Raw genomic sequence first — 21,474 nt, 5'->3', positions numbered from 1 at the left:
TACATGCAAAGAAAAATAGTCTAAATTTCCAATTCTGTGATTGAGCAGAATTTAAGCTGCAGCTTCAAGGAAATTCGTCGAATGTCGTGAAATATTAGAGGTGAACATAGGGCTGTATTATAACTTTATTTCTGAGAGAAGTAAACACTGCCTGGTAACTACAGCTCTTATTTATTTGACCATTTTACAGTGGCGGTGTGAAGTGATTTCGAATCTCAGTCAATTTCAAGACCATGCTTGACCCACTCGTTTGGTCACCCACAGGTAGCACGCGGTTGGAGACTGCGCAGGCTCATCACAGGAACTCTGCCAGATTGCATGTTCCAGACTTTTATCCAACGCTACACGTGCAAACTGCAGCCATGCGTGCATTGGTGGTTCAGTGTAGAACCCTCGCCTGCCGGTGGGAAACCAGGGGTTTGGTTGCAGTCCAATGCAGCATCCTTTACCTTTTTTATCTGTACCCATGAGATCACTCAATTGGGATAAATTCATGTGCCGGCTTCAATCTGTACAACTTATTGAAAGATTATCTTCATTTCATCCACGTGTCTTTCGTGGACAAACCCTCTGCATTCTGTCCTCTGGTGCTCAAACATGCTCTGCTGGAGATAAGTCAAATCTGCCTTCTGCACCGCTGAAAGGAAATGAGAAGCCAATTGGTGATCTTTGACTAAAAATGGGGACACAACGGGGCTCATTCGGGATTTGAACCAGTAAAACTCCTTGAGCGAGAATCAGACCCAAAGACCAACTCGCAACAGAGACGTGCAGCCACTGTAAAATTTCGCTGCGACGCAGCCGATCCGCCATCCTTTCAGAACACCATGTCCATACAATCCCGCTTTCTTGTACGATATAGAACAATGTCAGGTTCTGCACTAATTATATCATTTCAACAATATCAAATTCCTTTTGAATGTACGACTTGTATTATCAAGTAACACTTTACAGAATGAATTACTCTGAAACGACATTGTCGTCTGTCTCGGCATCGTCATAGTTTACACTCCACCATAAGTAAACTTTACTCAAATTGCTGCTTTCATTCACTATGAGAGTGAAGACCCATGAATGTGGATACATTAGCTACGAATTTATCAGCTGGGTTGCACCTTTACTTTTCCTACTGTCTCCGTCTTTTTTTTCTTTCACATTCTCTGATATTATTGCCGGTTAGATCAGCTCTCGCCGTTCAACGAAGCCTGAGAAGTCCATCGGGGACAACACAAAGAGACAAAAGACAGAGACAGGGCGAGATAGAGAGATGCAGGCAAAGAAAATGAAGAGTAGAAATGTCAGGTTTTGCAAACTAGCAGAATTTAAGTTCCTGATTGGGAGAGATTCCTTCTCGGGTCTTGAAATCTTGCAAGAGAAGATCTGACACTAATTAAAAGCACCGGCCACGCTGTCGAATCTCTCATTCTGGGAGAGAGATAAATGCGGTCAATTAACTCCAATTAATCTATTTCAGCACTGAAGTGATGTTTAAACAGTTGCTCTGCGAGCAGAATTCAAACCTGCGCAGGAAAACCTCAATTGAATTTTGAGTCCAACGCTTTAAACACTCGGCCACCGCAGCTGTAAACGGCATGTTCGTTCAGAACGGATTCCAAATGGACACTTGCCGCTATTAAGAACGCGCGCATTGGTTGTTCAGGGGTCGAATTCTCACCTCTGATGCGGGAGACTTTGGTTCGATTTCCGGCCAATGCAGAATCATTCTCACCAAATGAAGATCTGAAGAATATAAGTATGCCATTTCTCCCCTCGAGCCTGTTCCGCAATTCAAACACATCATGGCTGATATGTGACCGAACTCCAGATAATCGCTTTAGCCCCGTATCGCTTAATAACTTCAGTTAACAAAAATCGATCAATCTCAGGTATAAAATTAACAATTCATTTCGCATCAACTGCCGTTTGCGGAAGAGAGTTCCAAACTTCTACCTCCCTTTGCTTGCAGAGGTGTTTCCCAACTTCACTCCTGAAAGTCCTGACCCTAATGTTCAGGCGATGTCCCCAAGTCCTAGACTTCCCAACCGGCGGAAATAGTTTTTCTCTATCTACTCCATCAGTTCCGCTTAATATTTCGAAAAGTTCGATCAAATCAGCTCTTAATCTACTAAATTCGAGGTAAACCCGAGTTTATGTAATCTCTCCGCGTAATTTAACCCTTGGGGTTGAGGTAACATTCCAGTAAACCGAAGCTGCACTCGCTCCACAGCCAATATATCCTTCCTCAGGTGCGTTGCCCAGAACTGAATACAGTACTTCAGGTGTGGTCTAACCAGGGCTTTGTATACCTGTATCATAATCCCTATCCCCTTGTATTCTCGTCCTCTGGATATAAAGACCAACATTCCATTAACATTTTTGATTATTTTTTGTACCTGTCAATGACATTTTAATGATGTATGTAGATGGACACATCAGTCTTTTTGGACCTCCACTGTTTCGAACTTTTCACCATTTACAAAGTATTCTGATCTATCCGTTTTGGTCCAAAGTGGATGACCTCACACTTGACTAAATTGATATCGATTTGCCACAATTTTACCCATTCATTTATTATATTAATGCCTCTCTGTAATTTTATGTTTCCATCTGCACTGCTGAAAATGCTGCCCATCTTGGTGTCATCGGCAAACTTGGATATGTGACTTTCTATCCCGTCATCTAATATCCGCCAGAATTGGAAAATAATCCAAATTTAGCTTCAAACTCCTCATCATCTTGAGACATTTTATTTCCTTCACGTGTGTTGCGCCGACGATACTCCGGCATTGAGTCCACTGGAGCTCAAACATCCTCTGGAGAAAATTCAGTTCCACCAACAGCAACACTGAAAACATGTCAGAAGCCAATTGGTGACTTTTCACTAAAAGGAGGGCTTGTCCGGGATTTGAACCCGGGACCTCTCGCATATCACTCAATGAAACGCCCTAAGCGAGAATCATACCCCTAGACCAACGAGCCGCTGTTACTTCAGCTTTGCAGCCAGTGTAAAAGTTCGTTGCCTCCCACAGCCGATCGGCCATCCTTTCAGACCAGGTCTGTGCATCCAATCTCGTTTTCTGCTCCGGTGTCCAGCAATATCAAGTTGCACACCAAATATTTCCAATCACCAATATTAGTCTCCCTTTACCAAATTTGTTTCGAGTGTACGACTTGAGTTGTCAAGTGAGACGTTTCAGAATTATTTGCTCTTAAACTACATTGCTTGGGAGGATACTGAGAGGTGTGTCGATTTGCGGCATGCTCTGTTCCCTTTGCATCGCCTCATGCACATTGAGTTGAATCATGGAAAGGTTGCAGCACAGAATGAGGCCATTCGGCCCATCGAGTCCGTGCTCGCTCTCTGCAAGAGCAATCCAGCTAGAAACACTCCCCCGCCTTTCCCCGAAGCCCTGATTTTTTAGTGAATCAAGGTCCCTAGTGTAGTTAACATTCTCTAAATTGAGAACAATTTAAAGGAGTAAGCTCCTTAAAGGGAGTGGTAAGTAGTTTTTCTTTCCTTTTTTTTTCTCTTGACATTGTAGTTGTTCTTTAGCTAATTTAAGGGTTAAGTCATGGCAGGAGATCCCAGGGCCGTGTCATGTTCCTCTTGTGGGATGTGGGAATTCCGGGCTCCTTCCTGTATCCCTGATTCCTTAACCTGCGGGAAGTGTGTCCAGCTGCAGCTATTGTTTGACCGCCTGACGGCTCTGGAGCTGCGGATGGACTCACTTTGGAGCATCCGCGATGCTGAGAAAGTCGTGGATAGCACGTTCAGTGAGTTGGTCACACCGCAGATAAAAATTACTGAGGGAGATAGTGAATGGGTGACCAACAGACAGAGGAAGAGTAGGAAGGCAGTGCAGGGGTCCCCTGCGGTCATCTCCCTCCAAAACAGGTATACCGTTTTGGATACTGTTGGGGGAGATGGCTCACCAGAGGAAGGTGGCAGTGGCCAGGTTCATGGCACCGTGGCTGGCTCTGCTGCACAGGAGGGCAGGAAAAAGAGTGGCAGAGCTATAGTGATAGGGGACTCGATTGTAAGGGGAATAGACAGGCGTTTCTGCGGACGCAACCGAGACTCCAGGATGGTATGTTGCCTCCCTGGTGCAAGGGTCAAGGATGTCTCGGAGCGGCTGCAGGACATTCTGGAGGGGGAGGGTGAACAGCCAGTTGTCGTGGTGCATATAGGCACCAACGATATAGGTAAAAAACAGGATGAGGTCCTACAAGCTGAACTTAGGGAGTTAGGAGTTAAACTAAAGAGTAGGACCTCAAAGGTAGTAATCTCAGGATTGCTACCAGTGCCACGGGCTAGTCAGAGTAGGAATGACAGGATAGCTAGGATGAATACGTGGCTTGAGAGATGGTGCAAGAGGGAGGGATTCAAATTCCTGGGCCATTGGAACCGGTTCTGGGGGAGGTGGGACCAGTACAAATTGGACGGTCTGCATCTGGGCAGGACTGGAACCAATGTCCTAGGGGGAGTGTTTGCCAGTGCTGTTGGGGAGGGTTTAAACTAATGTGGCAGGGGGATGGGAACCGATGCAGGAAGTCAGTGGGAAATAAAGTGGTGACAGACACAAAAGGCAGTAAGGGAGAGTGTACAGAACATGACCGGACAGATGGTCTGAGAAAGCAGGGCAAAGACCAAGGGAAGTCTAGATTAAACTGCATTTATTTCAATGCAAGAAGTCTGATGGGCAAGGCAGATGAACTCAGGGCATGGATGGGTACATGGGACTGGGATGTTATAGCTATTACTGAAACATGGCTAAGGGAGGGGCAGGACTGGCAGCTCAATGTTCCAGGGTACAGATGCTATAGGAAAGATAGAGCAGGAGGTAAGAGAGGAGGGGGAGTTGCGTTCTTGATTCGGGAGAACATCACGGCAGTCGTGAGAGGGGATATATCCGAGGGTTCGCCCACTGAGTCTATATGGGTAGAACTGAAAAATAAGAAGGGAGAGATCACTTTGATAGGATTGTACTACAGACCCCCAAATAGTCAACGGGAAATTGAGGAGCAAATATGTAAGGAGATTACAGACAGCTGCAAGAAAAATAGGGTGGTAATAGTAGGGGACTTTAACTTTCCCAACATTGACTGGGACAGCCATAGCATTGGGGGCTTGGATGGAGAGAAATTTGTTGAGTGTATTCAGGAGGAATTTCTCATTCAGTATGTGGATGGCCCGATTAGAGAGGGGGCAAAACTTGACCTCCTCTTGGGAAATAAGGAAGGGCAGGTGACAGAAGTGTTAGTGAGGGATCACTTTGGGACCAGTGATCATAATTCCATTAGTTTTAAGATAGCTATGGAGAAGGATAGGTCTGGCCCAAAAGTTAAAATTCTAAATTGGGGAAAGGCCAATTTTGATGGTATTAGACAGGAACTTTCAGAAGTTGATTGGGAGAGTCTGTTGGCAGGCAAAGGGACGTCTGGTAAGTGGGAGGCTTTCAAAAGTGTGTTAACCAGGGTTCAGGGTAAGCACATTCCTTATAAAGTGAAGGGCAAGGCTGGTAGAAGTAGGGAACCTTGGATGACTCGGGAGATTGAGGCACTAGTCAAAAAGAAGAAGGAGGCATATGACATGCATAGGCAGCTGGGATCAAGTGGATCCCTTGAAGAGTATAGAGATTGCCGGAGTAGAGTTAAGAGAGAAATCAGGAGGGCAAAAAGGGGATATGAGATTGCTTTGGCAGATCAGGCAAAGGTGAATCCAAAGAGCTTCTACAAATACATAAAGGGCAAAAGGGTAACTAGGGAGAGAGTAGGGCCTTTTAAGGATCAACAAGGTCATCTATGTGCGGAACCACAAGAGATGGGTGAGATCCTGAATGAATATTTCACATCGGTATTTACGGTTGAGAAAGGCATGGATGTTAGGGAACTTGGGGAAATAAATAGTGATGTCTTGAGGAGTGTACATATTACAGAGAGGGAGGTGCTGGAAGTCTTAACGCGCATCAAGGTAGATAAATCTCCGGGACCTGATGAAATGTATCCCAGGACGTTATGGGAGGTTAGGGAGGAAATTGCGGGTCCCCTAGCAGAGATATTTGAATCATCGACAGCTACAGGTGAGGTGCCTGAAGATTGGAGGGTAGCAAATGTTGTGCCTTTGTTTAAGAAGGGCGGCAGGGAAAAGCCTGGGAACTGCAGACCAGTGAGCCTGACATCTGTAGTGGGTAAGTTGTTAGAGGGTATTCTGAGGGACAGGATCGACAGGCATTTGGAGAGGCAGGGACTAATTAGGAACAGTCAGCATGGTTTTGTGAGAGGAAAATCATGTCTCACGAATTTGATTGAGTTTTTTGAAGGGGTAACCAAGAAGATAGATGAGGGCTGTGCAGTAGACGTGGTCGACATGGACTTCAGCAAAGCATTTGACAAGGTACCGCATGGTAGGTTGTTACATAAGGTTAAATCTCATGGGATCCAAGGTGAGGTAGCCAATTGGATACAAAATTGGCTTGACGACAGAAGACAGAGGGTGGTTGTAGAGGGTTGTTTTTCAAACTGGATGCCTGTGTCCAGCGGTGTGCCTCAGGGATCGGTGCTGGGTCCGCTGTTATTTGTTATTTATATTAATGATTTGGATGAGAATTTAGGAGGCATGGTTAGTAAGTTTGCAGATGACACCAAGATTGGTGGCATTGTGGACAGTGAAGAAGGTTATCTAGGATTGCAACGGGATCTTGATAAATTGGGTCAGTGGGCCGATGAATGGCAGATGGAGTTTAATTTAGATAAATGTGAGGTGATGCATTTTGGTAGATCGAATCGGGCCAGGACCTACTCCGTTAATGGTAGGGCGTTGGGGAGAGTTATAGAACAAAGAGATCTGGGAGTACAGATTCATAGCTCCTTGAAAGTGGAGTCACAGGTGGATAGGGTAGTGAAGAAGGCATTCAGCATGCTTGGTTTCATTGGTCAGAACATTGAATGCAGGAGTTGGGATGTCTTGTTGAAGTTGTACAGGGCATTGGTGAGGCCACACTTGGAGTACTGTGTACAGTTCTGGTCACCCTATTATAGAAAGGATATTATTAAACTAGAAAGAGTGCAGAAAAGATTTACTAGGATGCTACCGGGACTTGATGGTTTGACTTACAGGGAGAGGTTAGACAGACTGGGACTTTTTTCCCTGGAGAGCAGGAGGTTAAGGGGTGATCTTATCGAAGTCTATAAAATAATGAGGGGCATAGATAAGGTCGATAGTCAAAATCTTTTCCCAAAGGTAGGGGAGTCTATAACGAGGGGGCATAGATTTAAGGTGAGAGGGGAGAGATACAAAAGGGTCCAGAGGGGCAATATTTCCACTCAAAGGGTGGTGAGTGTCTGGAACGAGCTGCCAGAGGCAGTAGTAGAGGCGGGTACAATTTTGTCTTTTAAAAAGCATTTAGACAGTTACATGGGTAAGATGGGTATGGAGGGATATGGGCCAAGTGCAGGCAATTGGGACTAGCTTAGTGGTATAAACTGGGCGACATGGACATGTTGGGCCGAAGGGCCTGTTTCCATGTTCTAACTTCTATGATTCTATGATTCTATAACCATCGAGTCCGTGCTAGCTCTCTGCAAGAGCAATCCAGCTAGAAACACTCCCCCGCCTTTCCCCGAAGCCCTGCATTTTTTTTCCTTTCAAGTACTTATCCAGTTCCCTTTTGAAGGCCATGATTGAATCTGCCTCCATCACACCCTCGGGCAGTGCATTCCAGATCCGAGCCTCTTGCTGTGTGAAAAAGCTTTTCCTCATGTCACCTTTGGTTATTTTGCCAATCACTTGAAACCGATGTCCTCTAGTTCTTGACCCTTCCGCCAATGGGAACAGTTTCTCTCCATCTTCTACGTCGAGATCCTTCATGATTTTGAATACCTCTATCAAATCTCTACAAAACCGTCTCTTTTCCGAGGAGAACAACCTCAGATTCTCCAGTCTAACCACGTAACGAAAGTCCCTCATCCCTGCAATTATGCTGGTAATTTTTTTCTGCTCCCCCTCCAAGGCCTTCACATCTTTCCTGAAGTGCGGTGTCCCGAACCGGACACAATACTTCAGTTGTGTTCGAACCAGTGTGTTATAATGTTTCATCCTGACTTCGAAACTTTTGCACTCGAAACATCTATTTATAAAGCCCAGGACCCCGAATGCTTTTTAACCGCTTTCTCAACCTGCCCTGCCACATTCAACTATTTGTACACATGAACCTCTCTTTGTTCCTGGATCGCTTTCACATTTGTGCCCTGGAGTTTATATTGCCTCTCCTCGTTCTTCCAACCGAAATGTATCACTTCGCATTTTTCAGCGTTAAATTTCATCTGCCACGTCTCCGCCCATGCCACCAGCCTGTCTATGTCATTTGAAGTCTATCACTGTCCATAACACTGTTTACTACCCTTCCAAGGTTTGTTTCATCTGCAAATTTTGAAATTGTGCCCTGTGCACTCAAGTCCAAGTCATTGATATATATCAAGAAAAGCAGTGGTCCGAGCACTGATCCCTGGGGAACACCACTTTACAACTCTCTCCAGTTCGAAAATGAACCGTTCCCCAGTAATCTCTGTTTCCTGTCCCTTTCTTGATGATAAGCCTGCCATGCAGCACTTATTCAAACACCTTTTGAAAGTCTATATACACCGCATCAACTGAATTGCCTTCATCTATCCTCTCTGTTACCTCATCAAAAACTCTTACAGGTTAGTTAAGCACGATTTGTATTTAACAAATCCGTGCTGGCTTTCCCTAATCAATTCACCCTCGACCAAGTGACTGTTAATTCTGTCCCGGATTATCGTTTCTAAAAGTTTCCCCACCACTGAGGTTAAACTGACTGGCCTATATTCGCTGGGTTTATCCGTGCACCCATTTCTGAACAAGGGTGTAACCTTTGCAATTCTCCAGTCCTCTGGCACCACCCACATATCTAAGGATGTTGATAGATTATGGCCAGTACCTCTGCAATTTCCACCCTTACTTCCCTCAGCAACCTCGCATGCATCCCATCCGGAACAGGTGATTTACCTACTTTAAGTACAGCCAGCCGTTCAAGTGCCTCTTCTTTATCAATTTTTAGACCATCCAGTATCTCAACTATAAGTTCCTTTGCTGAGACTCTGGCAGCATCTTCTTCCTTGGTAAAGACAGATGCAAAGTACTCATTTGGTACCTCGGCCATCCCCTCTGCCTCCATGAGCAGATCTCCTTGATCGGGCCGAATCCGCCTCTCGCCTCCGCTTACTACCCGTTTACTGTTTACATGCCTGCAGAAGTCTTTTGGATTCCCTTTTATGTTGGCCGTCAGTCCATAGTCATATTTCTATTTGCCTCTCATTTCCCTTTTCTCTTCCCCTCTGAACTCCCTAATTTCGGCCTGGTGAATGAGAGCATAAAAAAGTTAGCATTTCATTCAGCCGGAAACAGAAAGTTACTGGTTGATTAATGGCGATTTGAACAAGCATTCGTCTTTTTTACAGAGTTTAATGAGTGTTGCGAAATTAATACAGTGAACTAGAATTCCTGATGGGGAACCGCTTCAGACAACACATTACTGCCCACACTGGGAAAAAGGATACTTCCGAAACTTTGACAACACATCGCAGGTCTCGCTGCAAAGTCACAGCTTGCCAGCTATTCCGAAATTTGGAGCCTGGACAGGGAGTTAAACGCTGGACCTTCAGCTCACTGCCCACTTTAAAAGTCTGATACTCTACCGACTGAGCTACCCAGGCTCGATACTACATAAGCTCCCATCGTGCATATTCATGGGAGGCCTCTGAATCATCCCTGCAGCCGGCGAGCAAGGGTGAGGTCCGTTTTATAAAATTCTCAGCAACGTGTTGAGGAGAATCCTTGTTCCTGTTGAACACTTTACCCAGCGGCACAAAAGTGAACTCGTGAGTTTACAATTCTTCTTGTTTGTGCCAAATGTCTTGTCATTCGTTAGCACCAATTAAAATAACACTTTACCCAGCGGCACAAAAGCTGAACTTGTCCCACACGGGAGCTGGAAAAGGCCTCTCGACCTTTCAGCCTATTAACATCTGTAAGCTGAATAATTTCTCCCGTTACAGAGTGATACCAGGCAGCATATTTCCCTTCAAAATGTTGCCAACACGAAACTTCCAACCGATGAATATCGGCTTAACGAAAAGAAGAATTGTTTGTTTGGTTCTTTAGATTTAAAGTTCTCGTACCGGCCCCTTTGCCATATGAGCTGCCGCTAAAAGTCCCCTCTCCCCCTATGAACAAGTAAACTGGCACCTGCTATTGCAAGACGGTAGGCCAGAGGAACCCAAGAGCCCACATGGGAACACTAAGAAGTAGATGCGTTATTGAACATACCAGTTGTACCTTGAACTCCAGTCAAAATGTTCGGAGGAAAAGGTTTGATTGTTTTAGAAGACGCTCGAACTCACAACCTGGTCATTTCTGGAGCCCATACTGCTATAAATAAGTCACGCACGCTCAATAATTGTGCAACACGCGAGCAGCGAACAACCGACAGCATCAGCGGTCCTGCCAAACAGCTTTATTTTCGGTCTCTCAATTATCACTTCGAGATCTTTCTCAAACAGAAGCCTCCAATCAAGATGCGCTTCATTAAATAACAATTCTTAAATCAAGAGAGTTTTGATCGATCATGACTAAAGCATGTACAATTTCCTCACCTGTTCCTTTTAATCCCTGGGATGGTAAACAACAGGTCGTGGAGATTTGTCTATCTTTAGCCTAATTATTTTCTCCATTGCCATTATTTTACTAAAACGAAACCCCTTGATTTATTAACAGTTTTCCTCGTGTCTCTGGTATGTTAGCCTCATCCATTTCTGTGACGACCGATGCAAAGTAAAAATTTAGCAACTCTGCCATTTCCTGATTTTCAATTGCAATATCACCTCCATCTGTCTTCAAGCGGCCCACATTACTCCAAGCCTCCCTTCGTTCTCTTAATATATTTGGAAAAACCTTGAGAGTTGTCCTCATTTTCCCTCACACGTTTTTCTCCTTTTCCCTTTTTGCTCCTCTTACGCTTTTTTTAGTTTCAGCACCACAATAAACAACACTTCGCTGTAAAGTTCGGCTCAAGAGTTCTCCAATGTCAGAGCGAGAATTGTCTTATCCCCGAATTTATTTAATGTAACAAATACAATCACACATAATCATCCGTGTATCAACGCACTGATGGATACACAAAGATAAACACAGCGAGAAATCCAGTCAGTGTCGGAATGCACAGGTGAACTGACAAGCGAAATGGACAGAGAAAAAACGGCCTGAACCCCCAACAGTGAAGTGTCGCTGATAGATATTAATGAGAGTAGGTGGAGACAAAGTGTCATCAATTGGCGCTGTGGCTTAGTTGGTGAAAGCGTCTGTCTAGTAAACAGAAGATCCTGGGTTCAACTCCCAGCAGTGCCTTGTGCAGTTGGTTGTTTTACCTAATTTGTGGAATTGAGTGACAAAATGACACTGTGGTATTTGTTCAGGAGGAAACGGAAAACCGAATGACTGTTCAAAAACGCCCTTTCATTGAACAGACAGACCTCTCATGGAATGTGCTGTAACACGTTAATTTAAAGACACGTTCTTGTTTCTGGGCTCGTTGGGGTCGGGGTATATTTCGCGATTTGAGGTTCAAACACGGAAGTCGTCCTAATTTGGATCAAGACTTGTGATCTTGACCTGCGGTGCAAACGTTTGCAAAGAGGGAAAGGAAGTGCCCAAATCACTCCACCTGAATCGCCAGGCCCGGATGAAATACATCCCAGGCTGTTAACAGAAGCAAGGAAGGAAATATCGGAGGCTCTGACCATCATTTTCCAATCCTCCGTGGCTGCAGGTGTGATGCCGGAGGATTGGAGGACTGCTGAAGTTGTACCGTTGTTTAAAAAGGGAGAAAGGAAGAGATCGAATTATTGCAGGCCAGTCAGCCTAACCTCGGTATTGAGCACAATTCTGGGGGAAAGTATTAATCTTCATTTAGAAAGGGACGGATTAATGAAGGGCAGTCAGCATGGATTTGTTAAGGGAAGGTCGTTTGAATTGAATTTTTTTGGAGGTATCAAGGAAGGTGGATGAGGGTAGTGCGATTTTTGTAGTCTACATAGATTTTCGCGAGGCTTTTGACAAAGTCCTACATGGCAGATTGGTCAAAAGTGTAAAAGCCCATTGGATCCAAGGGAAATTGTCAAGTTGATCCAAAATTGACCGAGTGGCAGGAAGCAATGGTCGACGGGTGTTTTTGTGACTGCAAGGCTGTCTCGAGTGGGGTTCCGCAGGGATCCGTACTAGGTCGCTGCTTTTCGTAGCACAGATCATTGATTTGGATTTAAATGTACGGGGTATTATTAACAATTTTGCAGAAGATGCAAAAATTGGTCGTGTGGTTGATGGTGAGGAGGGAAGCTGAGGACTGCAGTAAGATATCAGTGGACTGGACAGGTGGATAGAATAGTGGCAAATGCAATTCAATCTGGAGAATGAGGTAATGCATTTAGGGAGGGCAAACAAGGCAAGGGAATACACAATAAATATTGAAACTAATTTGCCATTTACACGCCCATTTTGCAAGTTTACTGACGTCTTCCTGTATTTTTCGCATTTTTCCTTTGTATTAACTACAGCTGCCAATTATGTGCTGACTGTCAATTTTGAAATTGTATTTCCGATTCCGATGACTAAATCATCAATGTAAGTTGTGAACAACAGTGGTCCCATCACCGATAAATTGTGAACAACAGTTGTCCCACCACCGATAAATTGTGAACAACAGTTGTCCCACCACCGATAAATTGTGAACAACAGTGGTCCCAGCACCGACAAATTGAGAACAACAGTGGACCCAGCACCGACAAATTGAGAACAACAGTGGTCCCAGCACCGATAAATTGTGAACAACTGTGAACCCAGCACCGATAAATTGTGAACAACCGTGAACCTGACGATACCGGATTTCTTTACCCTTAGTCTGGTTCAGCAATAACTGATGAGAATAAAACTTGAAAGTTTAACACAATTTATTAGCTGCAGCTGACCTTATCGATAGAATTGATTTCAACTCTTGACAGAGTCTGGTCAATCTCATAGAGCAGGCAAAATTACATAGGCAGATCCACACAATTATACATTTTCAGAGTGGGGAGGGACATGAGTAGCAAGGGGTTAAAACCAATCATAAGCTGAGTCTTGGCAAGCCATGCTAACTGACATAATGACCGACCACTCACAGGTAATACTTGTTCATGCGTATGCCAAGGAAAAGGGAGGCTACCTTATCTCTGGCTTGGGATGTGTTTTGACCTTGCCTGCAAAGGGAGATCCATTCATTAATGCAGCTGCATGACAACTCCTTATACTAGAATTCAACTTTATCATATCTCTTTGCTTGATTAACACAAGGCAGGCTTATACATAAAGAAAATCAATAACGTAAACAGGTGGTCAAAGAAGAAGCTCATTGTTTCTAATTCTAGCTAGCAAAATGGGCTACTTATATTAACCATTGGTTCACCACACTGCTACTTCGCTATGGAGGTATCTCACTATAAACCACTAAAAGCTTACCCCATATGCATTTTTATTAAAAGGGCGCCCCGTATGCATTCTCAAACCCAGCACTGATAAATTGTGAACAACAGTAATCCCAGCACCGATAAATTGTGAACAACAATGGTCCCAGCACCGATAAATTGTGAACAACAATGGTCGCAGCACCGACAAATTGTGAACAACAGTGATCCCAGAACCGATAAATTGTGAACAACAATGGTCGCAGCACCGACAAATTGTGAACAACAGTGGTCCCAGCACCGATAAATTGTGAACAACAATGGTCGCAGCACCGACAAATTGTGAACAAAAGTGGTCCCAGCATCGATAAATTGTGAACAACAATGGTCGCAGCACCGACAAATTGTGAACAACAGTGGTCCCAGCACCGATAAATTGTGAACAACAATGGTCCCAGCACTGGTAAATTGTGAACAACAGTGATCCGAGAACCGATAAATTGCGAACAACAATGGTCGCAGCACCGGTAAATTGTAAACAACAGTGGTCCCAACACCGATAAATTGCGAACAACAGTGGTCCCAGCACCGGTAAATTGTGAACAACAGTGTTCCCAGGACCTTTGACCTTGAACTGCATTTGAAACTTCTGCATAAAATGAAATGAAGTCCCCAAATCGCCCCACGTGGCTCTCAAACGCAATGTGAAGAAGTTCAATGCGAACAATCAGGAATTTAAAGGCAACTCAACGACCTGCACTTTCTTTGAATAAGTTTTGTTAGCCATTATATTTGACCGTGAAATCGCTCTCGGCTTTCATCTTGCTGAAGCAGAGTGTTGCCGCTTTGTATCTGCGAGCATGTCGGTGACGTGGTGAGCTTTGACACTGATCGCTTCCAATTTGTAAAATTTCACCAAGCGTCAGCCAAAAGAAACCGAGAATCGAATTGTAAGTGATGAATTGAAGGGATTGGTGCTCCAAGCAGATCTGGAAAATGCACAGTGCAATCGGTCAGGAGTTCGAAATCCACCCTCCAGCCACTCACCAATCATATTAACTGAGCTTTACTCTGGCCCAGTGTCACCGCACTGAAAGCGAGTATTTCTCCGGCATGTTTTTCTTCATAGTTGCTGGTTTAAGAGTGAAGACCGGCTGTTTGGATTTTCATTCCTACAAGCTTCAACCATTCATTTTGGACTGACTGTAGACAGTTGTTATATTGGTCGCTGCAAACTCAAAGTTTAGCCCAATTAATTATTGGTTTAGCAGGTGACCTCTTCACCTGTCTGGTTGGTGCTGTCGGTTTGCACGGAAGTTTGATGGTTCGAGCTCTTATTTGATTTTTCCTCAGGATTCTTCGCCTCAAAGTTCCAGGGTTTCAATGTATGTTTTGGAAGCAAGAAAATCACAATTCTCCTTGGCAGACAAGCCCAGGAAAGGCCAGAAGGGAGGCCGCACTTGCTGCAGGAGAGCTGGTTCGCTGTGACATGGAGATTTCTGTCGTGAGCGAGACCAGACTGTTCCTATGTTCAGAGAATAAATGTCACACCTTTTATGTTGGAAAAGCAAAACGGTGGGGATTTTTGTATCAGATGTTGCTCGTTGCGTTACTTTCATCTTGATCGTAGAACCGGTTTGGGCGTTCCTGTGATCAACGGCGACAATTGCCTATTCATTTTAAATTTAACAACAGCTGCACTGAGCTTTTAATCATACCCTTAAGATACAGTCTGTAAAATGATGAAATTTGATCATCTGCAAAGCATAAAAATCTGATTAAAGTTTTGACTGTCTCTCGGTCACCACGTCAACATCTCCTTCAGTATGAAATAGAAAGTTATCGTTTGATTAATGGTGAATAAAACAGTCATTCATCTACCAACAGGGTTTAATTAGTTTCATGTAATTAATTTAATAACTTTTGCTAAAGTTAATTCGCTGACTTGGAATCGAACTCATGCGTTGGTGGGAGCATTAAATTCTCACCATCAGTCCATCGGGGAGCGCCCAAGATTGCGCACGGAACACAGCAGAACTGGTAAGATTTACTTTTCTTTCACTCTTGCGTGATTCATTCAGCTCTGTGTTTATTTTCCGGCCTCTTATCTCTCCCTTCTTTTCAGCTTCTGATTGCGGATATTCTTGTGGTTAAATATGAATAATATAGAATATCTCACAGCCCCAGTATATGTGCTCCTTCTCTGTACAGTTCTGTACAAAATCAAACTGTACTTTTATAACGACGGTGTCTCTCCTTCACCCCCGACAGAAGCAGGAGGAGATGCCACTTTAAACTGCCAGTTGCTTCAAATGATTCATGATGGACCTGCGTGGCCTTGCAGTTTTCCCAGGAGCTGCATTCAGGTTCGTGAATTTTGGAAATGGAAACATGTCCATCAGCAGCTTGTGGGAGTATTTTACCTCACTTTCCATTTCATGTGCATGCCTAGTTGCACTTGGTGCTGTCATTGCCTGAACATCACCTTCTGTCGCGATAGTAGTTTGAACAGAAAATGCCATTTTTTTGCGAGCAGCTTGTCTCGCACGATAATGACCTGAATTACAAAGAGGCAAGTGGGAAAGGCCGCGTTGGGCTGCTTGTTCGCACCAAAGAATTTTCAGCGTTTCTTTGTGGTCTAGTGTTTAGATTCGATCATCACCATGGCAACGGTTCGATTGTTGTATGTCTCAACACTCGCATTTAAACACTCTACCATAAGTGCACTGTACTCAAATTGCTGATTTTTTTCACTGTGAGGTCGAAGAGACATAAATGTGTGGACAATAGCTCCGAATACATCAACTGGGTTGCACCTTTGCTTCTCCCCCCGTCTCAGTCTTTCCATCTTTACCCTTCTCTGCTGGTGTTGCAGGTTCGATCATCCTTGGCCGTTCAAGAAAACCTGAGAAGTCCATCAGGGGAAAATTCAGAGAGTCAAGAGACAGGGACAGGGAGAGATTAAAGTATAGAAACAAATCGGATAAATATCAAGCTTTGCGAACGAGCAGAATTTAAGATGGAGCTTGGTAGAGATTATTTCACGTGCCGTGCAACTCTGCAAGAGACCATTGGCTCCGAATTAAAAGCATTTGCCACGCTGGATCATCTCTCTGAGGGAGGGAACACGGTGCGTCAACTCCAGTCCTGATTTGTTTGATCATTGAACAAATCTATAAGAAATAGCGCTGCGAGCAGGATTCGAACCTGCGCAGGAAAACCCCATTAGATTTCGAGTCTAACGCCTTAACCACTCGGCCATCGCAGCTATACAAAAACAGAACAGCTACTGCTACCAAAAGGGTGCAACCAGTGCAGAATTCGGTGCAACCCATCGCCGATCGGCCATCCTGCGATCCATCCAATCACTTTTTCTATTCCGATGTACAGCAATGTGAAGTTGTTCACTAACTATTTCATATCAACAATATTAACCTCTCTTTACCACATTCGTTTTGAATGTGCGACTTGTCATGCCAAGTGAGACTTTTCAGAATTAATTTCTCGAAAGTTACATTGTTGTCTCCCTCGGCATCCGCAGATTATCCACTCGACCACAAGTATAACATTGACGACACTTCAAAAATACCTCATTGGCTGTATAGCGCTTTGGGAGGTCTTGAGGTCTTGAAAAGCGCTTTATAAAGACAAGACTTTCTTTCTTTTTATACTGGAATAAAATTACTGATGTTTTCACTATGAGGACGAAGAGACATTAATGTGTAGATATTATCTGCGAGTTCATCATCTGGGTTGGATTTTTAGTTTTCCTCCCGTCTCAGTCTTTCGATCTTTACCGTTCTCTGCTGGTGTCGCAGCTTCGATCAGCTTTGGCCGTTCAAGGCTGCCTGAGAAGTCCATCAGGGGGAAACACAGAGAGACAGAGACAGAGAGAGATAGAGAGATAAAAGTATCGAAAAAACCTAACGTCAAGTTAGCAGCATTTACGATGGAGATTGGGAGATATAGAATCATAGAATCGTCACTGCACAGAAGGAGGCCATTCGGCCCATCGAGCCTGTGCCAGCTCTCTTTCAGTGCAATCCAGATCGTCCCATTACCCGTTCTTTCCACGTATACCTGCAAATATTTTCCCTTCAAATACTTATCCAATTCCTCTTAGAAACAAGGATTAAATCTGCTTCCACCACCCTTTCAGGCGATGCATTCCAGATTATATCCACTCGCGAGTTTAAGAAGTTTTTCCTTTTCTCGCCTTTGGTTCTTTTGTCAACCACCGTAAATCTGCGTCCTCTGGTTCTCGACCCTTCCGCCAACGGGAGCAGTTTTTTTTTATTTACTTTATCTAAACCCGTCATGATTTGAACACTTCTATCAAATCTCCACTCAACTTTCTCTGCTCGAAGGGAACAACTCCAGCTTCTCCAGTCTACCCACGTAACTGAAGACCTCATCCCTGGAACCATTCCAGTAAATATTTCTGCACCCTGTCTGACGCCTTCACATCCTTTATAAAGTGCGGTGCCCAGTTTTGGACAGTTGTGGAATATTGTGAAGTTCCCTTCACGTATCTTGATATTTTGCAAGTGACCACTGGGCTCCCAGTTAAAATGATCTGCCGCGGTGGAGTATCTCTCTGAGGGAAGGAATTGCAGCCCGTTATCTCCAGTTCATATTTATTTGAGCATTGAACAAAACTTTACACAATAGCGCCGATAGCACGATTCCAACTTCTGCCGGAATACCCCATTGGGTTTCAGATCTAACGTCTGAACCACGCGACTACCGCAGCTGCGAGCGCCTTTGATGCACGGCTGTAAATCAGAATGAACAGGGTACTCACAGGAGATTTGTGAGACTATATGTTCTTTCAGACAGGTTTCCAACTGGACACATGCAGCCGCGACCGTCCGGACGTTGCTGTTTCACTGGTAGAATTCTCACCTGCCACCCTAGGAGACGGGGATTGATTCCCGGCCGATGAAGGAGCATTTTCTTTCTGCACCCCTGAAAAGAGATAGATTCACATTCAGCTTCAATCTGCACACCACGTTGAGACATTTTCCTTTCCCTATGTGGTGTTGCGTCGACAAATCCTCTGCATTCGAGCCACGAAACGTCAAACATGCTCTGGAATTAAGTCAATCCTGTATTCTGCAACGCTGAAAAGATGTGAAAAAGAAATGAATGAATTTCCACTGAAAATAGTGACACAGGAGGGCTCGTCCAGGAATTTGAACCCCGGACCTCTCACATATCAATTAGTGAAACGCCCAAAGTGAAAACCATAATCCGAGACCAACGAGCCGTCAGTAACACAGCCGTGCAACCAGTCGAAAGTTTCCCTGCTCCCCACAACCGATCGCCTATCCTATTAGACCGCTCTGTCCATCCAATCATCGAATCATAGAATGGTTACAGCACAGAAGGAAGTCAATTCGGCCCATCCAGACCGTGCCATCTCTTTGTAAGAGGAATCCAGTTAGCCTCATTCCCCCGCTCTTTCCACGTGGCCCTGCAAATGTTTCCCTTCAAGTAGTTATCCAATTCCTTTTTGAAAGCCACGATTGAATCTGCTTCCACCGTTTCAGGCAGCACGTTCCAGATCATAACCACTCGCTGCGTAAAAAAGTTTTACTCATTTCGCCTTTGTTTTTTTTTTGCCAATCACCTTAAATCTGTGTCCTCTGGTTCTCAACCCTTCAGCCAATGGGAACAGCTTCTCTTTATTTACTTTTTCTAAACCCTTCATGATTTTGATCACTTCTATCAAATCTCCTCTCAACCGACTCTGCTCTAAGAACAATCCCAACTTCTCCAGTCTGTCCACATAACTGAAGTCCCTCATCCCTGGAACCATTCGAGTAAATCTTTTCTGCATGCTCTCCACGGCCTTCACATCCTTCCAAAAATGCGGGGCCCAGAATTGGACACAATACTCTGGTTGTAGCCGAACGAGTGTTTTATAAATGTTCAACATAACTTTTTTGATTTTGTACTCTATGCCTCTATTTATAAAGCCCAGGACCACGTTCTCAGCCTGTACTGCCACCTTCAAAGATATGGTCACATATGCCCCCAGGACTCTCTATTCCCGCACTTCATTTAGAATTTTATTATTTAGTTTATATTGCCTCTCCTCATTCTTCCTGCCAAAATATATCACTTTGCAATTCTCTGCGTTAAATTTCATCTGCCATGTGTCCGCCCATTCCACTAGATTATCTGTGTCCTCTTGAAGACTATTATTATCCTCTTCACTGTTTACTAGTTTTGTGTTATCTGCAATTTTTGAAATTGTTCCTGTGCACACAAGTCCAAGTTATTAATATATATCAAAAAGCAGTGGTCCCAGTCCAGTCCCATGGAAAACAACACTGTCTACCTTCCTCCAGTCCGAAAAAAAATACCTTCACCACGACTCTCTGTTTCCTGTCATTTATCCAATTTGGTATCCATGCTTTTCTTCCATGGACTTCAATTTTGCTGACAAGCCTATTTTGTGGCACTTTACTTCATCGAAAAACTCAATCAAGTTAGTTAAACACGATTTGCCTTCAACACATTCGTGCTGGCTTTCCTTTATTAATCTACACTTGTAGAACTGGCTGTTATTTTTATCCCGTATTTATCGTTTCTAAAAGCTTCCCTACCACTGAGGTTAAACTGACTGGCCTGTAGTTGCTGGGTTTATCCTTGCACACGTTTTTAAAAAGGGAGTAACATTTGAGATTTTCTAGTCGTCTGGCACCACCCCCATATCTAAGGACGATTGGAGATTATGGCCAGCAACTCTGAAATTTTCACCCTGACTTCCCTCAGCAACCAAGGATGCATCCGATCCGGACCGTGTGACTTACACACTTTAAGTACAGCCAGCCTTTCTAGTACCTTTTCTTTATCAATTTTTATCCAATCCAGCATCTCCACGACCTCCGCTTTTACTGACTCTGGCAGCTTCTTCTTCCTTGGTGAAGACAGATACAAAGTACTCATTTAATACTTCAGCCTTGCCCTCTGCCTCCGTGCATGCATGTGCTTTTCTGGCCCCGAATCTCAATTTGGATTCCGATGTGGTGCAATGTCAAGGAGCACACTAACTATTTCAAGTCAACAATATTAGTCACTTTTCATCAAATTCATTTATGGTGCATTTTCTTACAGTGAAAACACGCATTGAAATCCAGGATATTGTATCGTCCCTTGGGGTCATCGAACCACCAAATTTTGGGTTAAGAGCCGAACGCGCTGAATGATTGTGCCAGATAAAAACATCACATTGCATGGTTAACAACATTAATATTTCATCGAGCTCAAGCTTGTGGTTGTAGTGACCAATGAACGTTATTAAATTAATTAATGAAACTAATGAAATTCTGTGAAAGGTGAATAATTGTTGTAACCGATAACTTTATGCTGCTGACTCACGGAAATACTAACATGGATAGTGAAACTTTAAATATGTTTTTGTGCTTTGTGTCTGATGCACTTTCACCATTTTCCACTTTCCAGACTGCATTTTAAGGGTCTGGTTTCAAATGTTGATAGTTGATGACACCTGGAATTTGGTACAGCCGTTGTTAAAGTTAACAGGAAGGAACAATAATTGTCCCTTCTCTCAGCACAAGTTGACGCCTGGAGGTTTATCCGAAGCAAGTTCCTCAAAACTAGAGCTTTTTCACGTAAAAGGCGAACATGACAAGCACGACACTACGGAAACCTCAGCACACAATTTTCGCAGTACCTCAGGGTCCTGCCCACTGGTTCAACAGCGGGACAGTGTTTCAGGGGTGGGCCCTTCACTGTTCAGAACATAATTATTACCAGAATTAAATTTGTCGCATTAAAGTGCTCCTTATCTGTTAATTTCGATTTACACCCTTGCCAGTTTTATGCAGAAACAAGTAACAATGTTTAAGGGATGTGGTGTGTTCAATGTTCGTGCAATAACCGTATTACGCAGTGTGAGAAGTAAAACACAGAAAATCCAACGCGTGCCCC

The 21,474-nt window shown here is 44.0% G+C and overlaps 3 non-coding genes across 3 annotated transcripts; 1 reads left to right on the top strand and 2 right to left on the bottom strand.

Annotated features, from left to right (window-relative positions):
- Nucleotides 1–2,890: 2,890 nt before the first annotated feature.
- trnap-agg (transfer RNA proline (anticodon AGG)) lies at nucleotides 2,891–2,979 on the bottom strand. The gene is given in 2 exon segments: nucleotides 2,891–2,926; nucleotides 2,944–2,979. It is a non-coding gene; the product is annotated as a tRNA-Pro (tRNA).
- An 8,369-nt stretch (nucleotides 2,980–11,348) lies between these two features.
- On the top strand, nucleotides 11,349–11,422 carry trnat-agu (transfer RNA threonine (anticodon AGU)). The gene has a single exon. It is a non-coding gene; the product is annotated as a tRNA-Thr (tRNA).
- Nucleotides 11,423–16,698: 5,276 nt separating this feature from the next.
- Nucleotides 16,699–16,780, bottom strand: trnas-cga (transfer RNA serine (anticodon CGA)). Its single transcript has one exon. It is a non-coding gene; the product is annotated as a tRNA-Ser (tRNA).
- Nucleotides 16,781–21,474: the final 4,694 nt, after the last annotated feature.

Source organism: Heptranchias perlo, chromosome 20 (genome assembly GCF_035084215.1).
Source record: "Heptranchias perlo isolate sHepPer1 chromosome 20, sHepPer1.hap1, whole genome shotgun sequence".
Taxonomy (NCBI): domain Eukaryota; kingdom Metazoa; phylum Chordata; class Chondrichthyes; order Hexanchiformes; family Hexanchidae; genus Heptranchias; species Heptranchias perlo.
The sequence above is the reverse complement of the archived record's forward strand: the minus strand, read 5'-3'. Positions and strand labels throughout refer to the sequence as shown.